Source organism: Ranitomeya variabilis, chromosome 1, assembly GCF_051348905.1.
Source record: "Ranitomeya variabilis isolate aRanVar5 chromosome 1, aRanVar5.hap1, whole genome shotgun sequence".
Taxonomy (NCBI): Eukaryota; Metazoa; Chordata; class Amphibia; order Anura; family Dendrobatidae; genus Ranitomeya; species Ranitomeya variabilis.
The window spans coordinates 1,021,759,408-1,021,774,651 of record NC_135232.1 but is presented as its reverse complement, the minus strand read 5'-3'; the positions used below and the strand labels follow the sequence as shown (position 1 = coordinate 1,021,774,651).

Sequence of the window (15,244 nt, the reverse complement as noted above, 5' to 3'; positions counted from 1 at the left end):
GCAGCGCAGAATTTGACCACGTTCTCCTACATTGTATTCTCAACGGCCGGTCCCTCGTGGATCTGCGGCAGCGAATCTCTCCAATGCTTGTCTTAAGCTACGTCTGGTGAGTGCTTTTACCTTGCATTGACTGCTTAATCTCGGATAAAACCCTACTGCGCTATTTTCCTCCAACAGTTTTATAGCAAATTCTAGGTGATATCATAAGGTGCAGACAAAACTACAGGGCACTTTATGGGCTAATTACAGAAGATTATATGTGATATTTGCGCTAAATGCACCTATATGAAGCCATAAATAGTTAAAATACTGGGGAATGTCATAAACTAGGTTCCTCATACAGGACCAGGATTAACAAGATGTATTTACCTTAATATCAAAGAGAAGGAGATCTGTGTCCAGTGCTGGCATGCGGAAAGGTCCTTCACTCATGTGCTGAAAGGTTGGTGTCTGAAGCCTTCTCTGAATCTCTGTTCCAAAAATATCCAATGTGTTGCAGAGCAAATAGTAGTATAGGAGATGCTGTCCCGGCCGGTGACTAGCGTACTCCCCCAGAGCTTGGTAACTGCCGTGCACAGGCAGTGGCGGCCGCGTGTATAGAGCTGAAGCCGACAAGGTGCAGGACCTTGTGTGACGTCACAGTCACGTGATGTGTACACGTGACCAGCTACAAAGCTGCGGAGCTACAAATAGCACACAGGACCAACTAATCCTATGCGTTTCAGAGTCGCTGACTCCTTCATCAGGGTGCTCTTCAGCTCTACACACGCGGCCGCCACTGCCTGTGCACGGCAGTTACCAAGCTCTGGGGGAGTACGCTAGTCACCGGCCGGGACAGCGTCTCCTATACTACTATTTGCTCTGCAACACATTGGATATTTTTGGAACAGAGATTCAGAGAAGGCTTCAGACACCAACCTTTCAGCACATGAGTGAAGGACCTTTCCGCATGCCAGCACTGGACACAGATCTCCTTCTCTTTGATATTAAGGTAAATACATCTTGTTAATCCTGGTCCTGTATGAGGAACCTAGTTTATGACATTCCCCAGTATTTTAACTATTTATGGCTTCATATAGGTGCATTTAGCGCAAATATCACATATAGTTTTCTTTGATTAACCACTTCTGGGACGATTGGGAGTGATTTCGTCCATATATTTGCTGCTTATTCACCTGGAGCAACTAAGCAGCGCCGTATGGTTCATTTTTAGACATAATTACAGAAGATGTTTAGTTCATTGCATACAAAAAATAAAGCATGAACGTATAGCAGACTCCCATACAGTAGCACCCACATTATCTAGTGTGCAACATAAGGGAGGGGTAGGTATGGCAACCTAAAAACCCGATTAAGTACTACTCGAGGTGAAGGATGGTATAGGAAACAATATCAAAGCATGCCTGAATCTATAGTCACCTCAACAAACCAAAAGGTAGCTTATCACACTTGTCCTACATGAGAGAAGCCTCGCTGAAAGGCTCAAATCAGTTTGAAAGACTTGGAAGCGTTTAACACTTTCCAATACTTAATATTCTCACAAAGATAATAATGAGGTGAATGCAACTGAAGTAATTTCAAATACAAGCTCCTTCATTAATACAAAATGACTTTACACTTTTCCCACTGTGAGGTTTTCTAAACGTAGCCAGAAAAAAAGAAAAAGTAAAAAAAAAAAAAAAACTCATGTGAACAGGAAAATGGATTTTTCATAAAAAAATAAATAAAGAGCATTTACAGAGTTGGTGCAAACCTATTTCGGGAACCCAGCCTTATGGCCACATCAGTAATCTATTGCTGCCAGACAATGGGCCCAGTGAACCACAGTTTACCTCCCAACATCTGCGACTCTTCTTTTATTTATTATGCTTGGCTTATATAGCACCATCATATTCGGCAGCACTTTACAGACATTATCATCACTGTCTCTTTTGGGGCTCACAATCTAAATTCCCCATCAGTATGTCTTTGGAGTGAGAGAGGAAACCAGAGAATCTGGAGGAAACCCAAGCAAAACACGGGGAGAACATACAAAGCAACAGTGCTAACCACTGAGCCACCGTGCTGCGTCTTTTGGCACGACGTCACCTGTGTCACAACAATGTCACACTAGAGCGGATAATCTAAAGAGGAGTGGGGAATGCAGTTGGAGGTGGTTTACAGGATCTAGAAGCCACAAAATACTGATGTAGCCGCTGGCCTGGTTCCTGAGAATCTAATTTTTAGCATTGGAAGCAGTCTTTAAAAGGAGGATTCCAGAACAAATCGGGTTCAAGACACTCCTAAAAAAAAAAAAAAAAAAAATCATTGTGAACCTAGTCTAAGCGTATGTTTTCAGAGTTTGAGCATTTGGAAAAGGATTCTGCAAAGGAAAAAGGTAGATATACCGGTAGCTTTCCACAGTATTGTGCTCTTTTCTTCATACATTATAGAAAGGTCTACAAAAATGGATATAGGTATTGCTGAACAGGGAATATCAGGGCCTTATTAGGTCCAGAACGGCTGATATAATGTAATGAAATATAAAGACATTATTTCCATCCTATTTCATGAGCGGTAAAGAAAAAACAGTTAATCTGTCTAGATGCTAACAATTTCAGTATTCAGCAAGCAATCTCAGCAATGTGTTTCCCTATAGAGAGAGATACAGAATACCCCAGGGCTCCACAAAACATCCATCTCTATTACAGGGTCCATGCAGAGATCTAATGATTTACACTAGAATGGTGGAGCCGCTTTATAAGCCTTTGACAACAAGGACAGTAATCACACGCCACATCATGTGTGTTAAATGAAAACTACTGCACAAAGGCGGCACAGACATTGAGGAGATAGCTATAACACGGGTAATTTGCCAGGAAATATAAATTACATTAAATCAGCTATAGGTTTCATTAATTTTATAAGTATCAGCTACTGCTTTTCGTAACTTTATGTTTCTGATAATAAATCCTGCCTAAGAGTAATAGCTCGGAAAGTTAAGAAAATTCATTTTGACCAGCATTGAAAATATGATCTTTTAGACAGCCCCAATTATGAGCTAAACCAGAGAAAACGTACCCATGTAAGTTGAACACTACTGGTTGCATACAGTCAAAACCTACAAGAAAGAAAATGATCATATACCCTGCAGAAACTAAATAAGGGAAAAAGCAAAAGTGCATTTAAATAATATAAGGTTCTTCTCTTAGTAAACACTGTTTTTGATCAAATTAGGATAAAAGCCATCCCATCAGCCATGGGAAGCTATTTAAATGTAATATCCAGCTCAAAGAAGGGAGGCCACACCTTTAGGTACAGCAGGGTATATGATTTCTTGGAGGGTTTGCCTGTTTAATGGCCAATGGGAACAAGCATTTATGTGCTGCATGTATTCCAACTCAAACCCTTTTTGTTTTTTCTTTGTATTTTTGCATTTTGTGCAAGCCAGGGGGTGGCCTCCCTTCCTTGAGCTGGATATTAAATTTAAAGGGAACCTGTCAGCAGGATGGTGCTCAGTAACCTGCCCAGTGAGAGATCATTGACCTTGTTAAAACAAGGTTTGGGGGTAACAAACGGAAAGGAGACCACAAGCTACCATCAGCTAAACATGGAACATATGAGTCTAAACAGGAACAAAAAAGTGGACCAAAGGTAATTAATCTATCTGAGCATCGTTTCTCTAGTACTGAACTACAACTGTTATCTAAAGGCCTGACATTCTCACCCACTAGTAGATTTGACCCTTTCATGGCTATCAAGGATCTCCATATCAAGGATCTCCATATCTTTGCGAGGTCTCTTATCTTTAAGAAATGGTTCCACAATGAAGACACAAGGCGTAATTTTCCTTTACCAGATGAACAAGAGGCTTTACGGATTCTTGAAGAACTCAGCAAAGAACATGACCTACCACCTTTAGGTATTATACCATCCTCTTTAAAACAAAAATCTCAGAAATTCCCCCCCTTGTCAGTGTGTTCTAATATTGAAATTTTTGTCCAACTTGTTGCCGGAGATTTTGAAAAGATACCTAAAAATATCTATAGAGACAATTTGACTAACTCCGAACGTATTGGCCTTAAACATCTTAAGAAACTTGATGATGTGGTATTCAAACCCGCTGACAAGGGGGGAAATGTGGTGGTGTGGCCATGTAAAATGTATGAGAGTGAAGCATATCGACAATTGAGAGATCCGTCTTGTTACAAGAAGCTTACTTTTAACCCCATGTCTTCATACAGGGACCTCCTTGGCAAAATTCTTCGGTCAGCGGTGGATAAAGAGGTCATTACACAGGAGACATGCAATATTCTCTGTACTAAGGATCCATCTGTTCCAACTCTATACCTTTTGCCAAAAGTCCACAAAGACATCAAAAACCCCCCAGGTAGGCCTATAATTTCTGGGGTGGGGGGCCTAACAGAAAATATTGGCAAGTATATTGATTCTTTCCTTAAACCTCTTGTGGAAACAATTCCTTCTTTTTTACGGGATACTTCGGATTTCTTGTGTAGAGTGGACTCCATACACATGGACGAGGACATGCTTCTCATCACGTGTGATGTGGAGTCCCTCTACACAAGTATCCGACACCAGGATGGTCTAAAGGCTGTTAAATACTTTCTCTCGATGACCAATTTTTCACATGAGGAGATAGAGTTTCTGTTGCAGCTTTTGGATTTTCTCCTTACCCATAACTTTTTTATTTTCAACGGGTCCTTCTACCTACAGCTCCAGGGAACAGCCATGGGGGCGGCCTGTGCGCCCTCCTATGCTAATCTGTTCCTGGGGCTGTGGGAGAGGGACCTGTTCTCGTCGGATCAGGGCTCGTCGATGGACCGGGTCATCCTTTGGGCCCAGTACATCGACGACATTTTCCTGATCTGGCGAGGTACTTCTTTTGAGTTGGAAGAATTTTTTTCAAATCTTAATAACAATTCCTGCAACATCAAACTGACTTACAAATATCACACTCGCCAAATCGAGTTTTTGGATGTATTGGTAAAGAAGGATAGTACGGGTTTACTGCAGACAGATATGTTCCGAAAGGAAACTGCAGTTAACTCTATTTTGCATGCTACATCATCTCACCCATCGCATGTAGTGAGGTCAGTTCCAGTAGGCCAATTCCTGAGGCTTAGATGCCTTTGCTCCACAAACCTTGACTTTGAAGAACGTGCAAAGGAAATGAGGAATAGGTTCTATGAACGTGGTTATAGCAAACGTTCTATCAAATATGCATATAACCGTGCGAAAAATGCCAATTGCCATGATCTGATGTTCTCTATAAAACAAAACCACAAATGGATTCTCCAAGAATGGTGACACGTTACCACTCACAGTGGCAAATGATGTATGAGATCATGCAGAAACATTGGCCAGTGTTATTGGCAGACAAAACATTAAGACAATACTTACCCGATAGACCGGTTGTCACTGCTCGTAGATGCGACAACCTACGTGATCATTTGGTCAAGAGTTATTACTCACCGACCAATCAACCTCAGGTTTTTGGATGTAAGGGTAAAAGTGGGACCAAGACATGGGGATGCAGCCCCTGTGGGAAATGCATCGCTTGTCCCAATATTGAAAAAAAACAAGGAGTTTCTCTCTTCCGATGGACGTATTTTTGTAATTACGCATTCAATTAATTGTTCCACACAAACGGTAATTTATCACGCTACCTGTCCCTGTTCTCTAATCTATATAGGCCTGACTACACGCACTTTGAAGATTAGAGTCAGGGAACATGTGCGTGATATTATTGCAGCAGCTAAAGTAGAAGATTTGGAACAACTAAAGACAATTCCAAGACATTTCAAGCAATATCATGCTTGCGATCCATCTGGCCTCCGAGTCAAAGGTATTGACCATATTATATCTAATCTTCGTGGGGGTAATTTTAGCCGACGCCTAGCTCAAAAAGAAGCAAAATGGATTTGGACCTTACGTACTCTCCATCCTAATGGCCTAAATGAATCCCTTAGCTTCGCTCCCTTCATTTAGATTCCTGACCTCGTGTAATTAGTGTTTATATATATATATATATATATATATATATATATATATATATATTTTTTTTTTTTAAACGGCATCTTTTTGCTCTGGTTTTAGTTATGTTTGTTTTTCATGTTTTTAACTGTTTTTATTGTTATACCAATTTGTGCTACTTTACATGCCCTTTTAGTATGACCATGGCCTCGTTGGTATACATCTTTCTCCCAATATATTGAAGCAGGAGTATTGGATGAAGTATCACCACTGAACCAACTGTTTATGTATGGGACTGTATCCTGTAGTCATAATGGAAGCACGGACTATTTGAATATGTTGATTTGTTATTGCTCATGTGTGCCTATCTATATGGACTTTGTACTTTTTTGTATATGTTTACACTTTTTTGTATTTTTTGTACTTTTACTATCTTGTTTTAGCAACTGTTTCTGTGTTTACAGTTTGATATTATATATGATCTCTATTTTATTATATTTATTATATTTATATTCTTTTTTGTGGCATTTTTATATATTGACACAATATATGTATGGGTTTATGTATGCACAGGCAGCACTATGTATATAATACTCAGTAAGGTTTTTTCCGTGTATGATTTTAATACGGTTTCACCTCTCTCTTTTTCATTCTTTATAGTATTTGGCACTATTCTGATAATCTTCCTTTATGGATATCTTGATCTTAATCACTATTTTTTATAATATATATGGTACACGTCACATATGTTTATATGGACTTAATGAGCACTAATATAATATGATATGTCTATATACTATATAATACTTATTAAATTTTCTTGGGTATAAAACTTAGCACTGTTGTCACTTCTATTTGGTGTTATTATGGTTGGTGGGATCTTATTTTGCCTTGCACAATTTGTTTGTCACGATATATTTTCACTATTTTTTTATTTCCTTTTCTTCACTATCTTTATCTAGGGGAGTTATATACATATCTGCCTTTATTGGCTATATATATTTTCTTTGTTGGATGTTTCATAGTCACTATTGTAGTTTTATTTATATTTATATATCATATTTATATGCAGCAATATCGATTTTCTATTATACTTAACATCCTGTGTGATATGGCAATATGATAGTGATTGCTTTTTAATTTATGTATTCTATTTATCGGACCTTGTTGTCTCTGTGCGCATGTGCACTGGCACCCCTGCTGACTTTGCCGGTGATGGTGTCAATTTATGGCTGCGGGCGGTGTTCGGGGGGCCGCTCCATGTTCACGCTGGTTCCGGCGTGTCCCTGGTTGCTCCTCCCCGTGTTCCGCCCTCTTCCATGACGCACTCGCTGACTCTGCTGGGCGGGGCTATGCCGGGTCACATGCGCCGTTGTGGACTACAGGGTCTAGTTTATACTACAAGTACCAGCATTCTTAGCGGCCTTGCTTCCGGCCATGTGTGTAATGACATCCTCCGCTATTGGCCATCATGCATATAAAATGGGCATGTTTTAGCTGTGATGCCATTCCCCCTGAGGAAGGCACTCTGCCGAAATGCGCATAGGGGTTGCAGCGTCTCCATACACGTGTTGGTAAGATTTATGATTATTCAGTTACGCTGACCACATGGACTGATTTAGCTGTATATTTGGGATTTGTGACCTGGGTAGTTAGGAATTAGATTGTGGTCTTTCTTGCCCTTAGTTTCTATACTATGTTTATGTACTTATAACCCATGGTCCTGAATCCATATTTGTTATTTCTTGCACATTGAGGATCTATGTTTCATAACATTGGGGCATTCGCTTTTGATTAGAGTACATACTATTGGCACTCATTTAATATATACCTCCCCTCTGTCTATGATCCATTATCCTTATCAATCTCATTGTGGTATGCTTTGTGATTATTTTTTGAAAATATCTTGCCCTCCTATTGGTGACGCCTTCTGTTGTTATTTTTGGCTCACTAAGCACTATTGGCTATAAGATTTTAAATTGTCTTTTTATGTTGACTAATAAAGTTTTCTACCATTGTTCTATAATACGTGGTTTCTTTGTATGTTTATACTGATAATAAATCCTGCCTAAGGGTACTGTCACACAGTACAATTTTGATCGCTGCAACGGCACAATCCGTGACGTCGCAGCGATCGTATGATTATCGCTCCAGCGTCGTAGACTGCGGTCACACGTTGCAATCACGGCGCTGGAGCGATGCCGAAGTCCCCGGGTAACCAGGGTAAACATCGGGTTACTAAGCGCAGGGCCGCGCTTAGTAACCCGATGTTTACCCTGGTTACCAGCGTAAACGTAAAAAAAACAAACAGTACATACTTACATTCCGGTGTCTGTCCCCCGGCGTCTCAGCTTCTCTGCACTGTGTAAGCACAGTGGCTGGAAAGCAGAGCGGTGACGTCAGACGTCACCGCTGTGCTCGCTTTCTGGCTGGCCGGCGCTCACACTGCAGAGAAGCTGAGACGCCGGAGGACAGACACCGGAATGTGAGTATGTACTGTTTGGTTTTTTTACGTTTACGCTGGTAACCACGGTAAACATCGGGTTACTAAGCGCGGCCCTGCGCTTAATTAACCGATGTTTACCTTGGTTACAAGCGAACACATCGCTGGATCGCTGTCACACACAACGATCCAGCGATGTCAGCGGGTGATCAAGCGACGAAAGAAAGTTCCAAACGATCTGCTACGACGTACGATTCTCAGCAGGATCCCTGATCGCTGCTGCGTGTCAGACACTGCGATATCGTAACGATATCGCTAGAACGTCACGAATCGTACCGTCGTAGCGATCAAAATGGCACTGTGTGACAGTACCCTAAGAGTAATAGCTCGGAAAGTTAAGAAAATTCATTTTGACCAGCATTGAAAATATGATCTTTTAGACAGCCCCAATTATGAGCTAAACCAGAGAAAACGTACCCATGTAAGTTGAACACTACTGGTTGCATACAGTCAAAACCTACAAGAAAGAAAATGATCATATACCCTGCAGAAACTAAATAAGGGAAAAAGCAAAAGTGCATTTAAATAATATAAGGTTCTTCTCTTAGTAAACACTGTTTTTGATCAAATTAGGATAAAAGCCATCCCATCAGCCATGGGAAGCTATTTAAATGTAATATCCAGCTCAAAGAAGGGAGGCCACACCTTTAGGTACAGCAGGGTATATGATTTCTTGTAGGGTTTGCCTGTTTAATGGCCAATGGGAACATGCATTTATGTGCTGCATGTATTCCAACTCAAACCCTTTTTGTTTTTTCTTTGTATTTTTGCATTTTGTGCAAGCCAGGGGGTGGCCTCCCTTCCTTGAGCTGGATATTAAATTTAAAGGGAACCTGTCAGCAGGATGGTGCTCAGCAACCTGCCCAGTGAGAGATCATTGACCTGTCAGCAGTCTGCATTAGGAATACCTAATCAGAGAACCACATGAAGACCCCGTCCAGGCCCGCCCCGGGGCACGAGCATATAATTAACTAAAAACTGAAAATACAGATTAAACAACAACCAAAAGATGGATTTCTTCAACCAAGGTATCATCTTAATCAGTATAATGGCACCGGTCTGACACTGTCTGTAGGTTACTGTGCACAATCCTGCTGACAGGTTCCCTTTAAATAGCTTCCCATGACTGGTGTCCACAGTTTGGGACCAGGTCCTTTGTCTGCCCTTATTAAATTAAGGTCAGCTTTGACACATGGCACGGTTTTAAATATTAGACAGCAAAGGAACAACCCAAATGGGGTCACCTTGCCGATGGTGGAATGGCTTTTATGCTCTTTTGAGCAAAAACAGTGTTTACCAAGAATCCCATGTTATTTAAAATGCACTTTTGCTTTTTTACTTATTTAATTACAGCAGGGTTTATGTCCATTTTGTTTCTTGTAGGTTCTGTCTGTTTAACGGCCAACGTCATCATGGGTTTATGTGTTGCATGTATACCAACTTAAATCCAAGCTCAATTTTTGCGTGGCTTTTTTTTTTTTTTGAGTGCATAGAGTGCAGTAGTGTCTTGATTGACATATATTTGACAATTTCCAGGTGGGAGAGAAGGGAGAAAGGAAAGAAAGGGTAGGGAGAAGAAAAGGAAAGAAAGAAGGGAGAAAAGAAAGAGAAGGGGAAAAAAAAAAAAGAAAAACTAAACAAACATACAAAATTAGGCAAATGTGGCCCTTGTATTCAGTGCTTCAAGTCAACAAAGCTCATTTAGCCACCATACTGTAGTACTCAAGTTCCATCATAATACAATTAATCTCATTATTCATTGAGAAGCAATTTATAAATAATGCTTCTAGACCTTGCTAGATCTGCCAGAAAGAATATGTAAATTTGTTGGCTTCCTAAAAAGCGAAAGTTATATATTCAAGTTCGGACGATATCTCTATTCATGCTGCTCCATTCATTCTTAATGGGACTGCCAGAAATGGCCAAGCACAGTGCTTGGTTGGTCTTCAGCATTCACATATGAAAGAATGGAGCTTCAGTAAACAAGTTCCATTGCAGCTCCAGTCACACGGGTTTTTTTTGTTTTTTTTTAAATAACTGGATTTTTCTAAACATTTTCCAAAAATAAAAATTACAGAATGACATCATAAAACTAAAAATATTTGCAATCAATATTGCAGGATTTGGCTTAATAATAAGTAACGATGAGTAAACTCATCACTGGAAAGTTCACATCTTACAATTAACCCCTTTAAAATTTTAAAAATTCTGACCAGTGTCACTTTATGAGGTAATAGCTTTGGACTGCTTCAACAGCTCACGCTGATTGTGAGATTATTTTTGTGAGACATTGTACTTCTTTATAGTGGCATTTGTTCAATATAACTTGCGCTAATTTGTGCAAAAAAATAAAAATAAATAAAAAATTTGGTGAAAACTGAAAATTTCACAATTTTTAAACGTTTAATTTTTATGCTATTTTTATGAAGTTTATTCAAGAACTAAAGCAATGTGGAAGGATAAAATGAAAATTTAACTTTTTCACAAAAATTTTACTCTAGACCCCATTATTTTATTTTCACAAGGGTAATGGGTGAAAATGGACCCCAAAATGTGTTAATTTTTTCATATTTTTGCAATTTCTCCTGAGTACGCCAATGCTCCATATGTGCGCGGAAACTACTGTTTGGGCACACAACAAGGCTCCAAAGAGAAGGAGCATCATATCACTTTTGTAGAGTGCTTCAAGATTGGCATACACGAGCTGTGCAGAGCGTGTCAGGTTGGCATATGCGAGTTGTATAGCATTCATCAGGTTGGCATATGTACAGTAAGTTGCGCAAGACAGAAAAGAATTTAGTAGTCCATGGATGTGAGGTATAGTTTGAAGCATTCTTTTATACACAGGGCAGGTGTCGCATTGATAAGTGCTGTCCTTTCTTATCTTCCTTCTGTAACACACTCGTCACCTCTTTTGCAACCTTCCTTTCTTTGTGGTTTCAAGGACCTCACCGGGGAAGTGTTGCCCTGGTACGAAACGAGCACCATCAGTTCCGGAAGTTCTGGGGCCTGCTCCTTCCTGACTTCCAAAGATTAGGGCCATAATCACTACCTCCAGGAACTGAAGGTTTGCAACGGTCTGGCAAGCACAATGCGATAGAATGTAAGCATTATACATCGCCATCTGTACGATAAGCATGTCCATCATCTTGTACCACACCTTAGTTTTTTTCATGGCACTATACGGCTGGAGGACTTGATCAGAGAAATCAACCCCCCCTCATGTTCTTGCTGTACCTCAGGGCACAGTCTGGTTTAATGACCTGTGTAGAGGAACCTTGTACAGCGATGGGGTTGCTACCAATATAATGTAAGGTGGACAAGAAAAGGACATTCCTCTTGTCCTTGTACTTGACACCACCAGCATGTAGTCGCTACACTGGGCTCTGCTCTTACCCTTTCTGAGCAGCTGCCCAATTAGAGTCTCAGAAAGGCCTTTCTGATTTTTGCTCACGCAGAGAGGGACTTGAAGAGTAGGATTCTGGTATAAAAGTTATTTAACCTTGATCCAGCAGTAAGTGCACCAAATCCCACACAATTTCCCCACTCACCCCAGGACAGGAGGATATTCAGGGGGTTGAATCTAGGTGTCCTTCCCTTCATAAACTCTAAACCTGTGGGTGTAACCTGAGGTACTGTCGCATGTGAGACATGCTTAGCATGTCGATCTCCGCAAGGAGAAAGGATACTTCTTGGATAAATGTTTTCTTTTTGTCACTTACTGCACCCCATACAGCTCCATTTAGCCATATTGGTTTCCTCCTATTTCTAATATGTTTATTCCCATGCGGTATATACTGTGCACAGGTCCTATCCAGGATGCTAATAAACGTCTCCCATTTTCTTTGTGTATTTTTAGGTCTCAGGATATCGCCCCAGTTAATTGCACCAAGATCATCTCTCATCCATGAGAAATTTGCCCTCCTGAAGTTTAGTGTCCTTGTAACCCCTCTACTACACATCTTATTAAAGGATACATGAAAACTTATTATTTTGTGATCACAATTACCCAAGTGACCCCCAACCCTTATATTTGATATGCGGTCTGGCCTGTTGGTTAATATTAGGTCTAGCAGTGCCCCCCTTCTTCTTGGGTCCTGAACCAGTTGAGAAAGGTAGTTGTCTCTCATAGTTGTCAAAAACCGATTACCTTTGCTGGAACTGCAGGTTTCTGTTCCCCAATGTATTCCAGGGTAGTTGAAGTCCCCCATAATAATGACTTCTCCTTGAGTCGCAGTTTCATCTATTTGCTTTACGAGGATATTCTCCATTGCTTCCATTATTTTTGGGGACTAATAACAGACCCCTATCAGTAATTTATTATTTTTCCCCCCTCCCCTTATCTCCACCCACAGGGACTCTACGTTTTCATTTAATTCACCTATATTATCACGCCGGATGGGTTTTAAGGATGATTTTACATATAAACACACACCTTCCCCTCGCTTATCTGTATGGTCATTTGTGAACAGACTATAGCCCTGCAAGTTAACAGCCCAGTCATGGCTCTCGTCAAGCCATGTCTCAGATATCCCCACTATGTTATAATTATGCTCCAACAAAATTAATTCTAATTCCTCCATTTCGTTGGCGAGTCTTCTGGCAATAGTGTACATGCACTTTATGTATATCTCTGTACCTCTATTCTTTCATAAATTATTAGCTGTTCTAACCCCACCACACATGCCACCGTCACCCCGAACTTCTTTATTTGTGCCCAGGTATCTTCCCCTCCTATAAAATGAATACCCTCCCCCCGAATCCCTAGTTTAAACACTCCTCCAACCTTCTAGCCATTTTCTCCCCCAGCACAGCTGCACCTTCCCCATTGAGGTGCCGCCCGTCCCTAGCGTAGAGCCTGTAGCCAACTGAGAAGTCGGCCCAGTTCTGCAGGAACCCAAACCCCTCCTTCCTACACCAATTCTTGAGCCACTTATTAACCTCCCTAATCTCCAGCTGCCTCTCTGGCGTGGCACGTGGTACAGTCAATATTGCAGAAAATACCACCTTGGAGGTTCTTGCTTTAAGCTTGCAGACTAATTCCGTGAAATTGTCTTTAAGGACCTTCCATCTACCTCTAACTTTGTCATTTGTGCCAATGTGCACCATGACCACTGGGTCCTCGCCAGCCCCTCCCAGTAATCTGTCAACCCGATCAGTGGTGTTGGACTCGAGCGCCAAGTAGGCAGCACACCGTTCGACGATCCCTGTCTTTGTGACTGATTGCTCTATCTGTTCCCCAATGTGAAGGACCAGACACCAAAACATCATCTTTTCTACTACATTTACAGGGGTCCAGTCAGAAAACAAAGAGCATTTTTTGCTGTGCAAAAATTGATGGACGAACAAATTTGTCTCGGTCACCATGAAGTTTACAAAATCCTCAGAAAAGTGTCTATTTCTGTGAGGCCGGTGGTGTAAAATTTCATTCCTGATGGCGTCAAAAAAATAATGAATCAGTGACTGAATCTTCGGGGGTTGAGGTCTATACAAAGTCAGTAACTTTGGGCACTTGTTCATTTTTTGTCTTGGGGCGTCTGTGTGGCAGTTCAGAATAACTTGTGGGAGAGGAGGTGGAGTATGAAAAATAAAGGTAGGTGGTCCTCTCCCTCACTGTCGTAGCATAGCGTATGCCTCCTCCGCTGAATACTGTGATTGGGACGAGTGGGACATTTTTTCAGGCATGCGGTATCTGTGTGTTGCGAGTGTTTGGTGTAAAGTTGTTTTTTTTTATTTAGAAGAGAAAAAAAGAAAGAATCTAGAAAGAAAAAGAAAAAAGAAAAGTATAAAAATTTGTTAAAATAAAAAAGCAACTTTACTAAATGGATGTCGGTAAAAAAAAAAAAAAAAGGAAAAAAGAAAAAATGAGCGCCCGTAACTATGACACTAACCCTGATTAACTTCAATAAAAAAAAAAAAAAATACTGTAGTACACATTACTAATCAATTTTATTCTTTTCTTCACATACAGAAAAAAAATTAAAACAAGCAGATGCCTATCAGTGATGTGCGTCACTGACCACCACTCAAACGACTGTAGGATGTATGCAAGACTGTGGTGAAAAAAAAAAAAAAAAAAAAAGGAGGGAAAAAAAGTCCATGCCAAAAGCTAGTGGTCTACGTTCCTGATCTGCCCGGAGACTGCAGGATGGACACACAAAGGTGTTGCAAAGTGGGGGGGAAAGACAGGGGGAAAAGAAAAAAAAAGTACTGGAAAAAAGCATGCAGGGCAACATGGTGGCTCAGTGGTTAGCACTGCAGCCTTGCAGGGCTGGAGTCCTGGGTTCAAATCCCACCAAGCACAACATCTGCAAGGATTTTGTATGTTCTCTCCGTGTTTGCGGGTTTCCTCCAGGTTCTCCGGTTTCCTCCCACATTCCAAAGACATACGGATAGGGAATTTAGATTGTGGGCTCCATCGGGGACAGCGATGATAATGTGTGCAACCTGTAAAGCGCTGCGGAATATGTTAGCGCTATTTAAAAATAAAGATTATTATTTATTATTAAGGAGAGACAAAGTGAATCAGAAAAAACTATGGTACATTTCTAATTGGAGGTACTTCCCAATATTATTATCACACTACTAAATTTTGGGCTATGATCTTGGAGATAGTAATACCCTTTTAAGTAAATAAAATTTAGGATCAAGGGGTACCTGAAGACCAATGACCTCAATAATAAGATCCTTAACAGAATTCCAAAAGCTTAGAATAACGCACAAATCAAAAACAAGTGAGGTAAATCCCCCTCAGAGTTGCCACATCTC

At 40.6% G+C, this 15,244-nt stretch overlaps 1 protein-coding gene across 2 annotated transcripts in view; it reads right to left on the bottom strand.

Annotated features, from left to right (window-relative positions):
- Positions 1 to 15,244, bottom strand: part of WWC2 (WW and C2 domain containing 2) — a 245,839-nt gene that overhangs the window by 85,150 nt on the left and 145,445 nt on the right. Inside the window, exon 1 of one of the 2 annotated variants that reach the window (XM_077279558.1) lies at positions 370 to 499. The exons of the other annotated variant lie outside the window; for it this stretch is intronic. The gene's annotated coding sequence lies outside the window, so the exon portion shown is untranslated. Of the gene's footprint in view, positions 1 to 369; positions 500 to 15,244 lie in introns of those variants that run through there. 2 annotated transcript variants of the gene reach the window in all.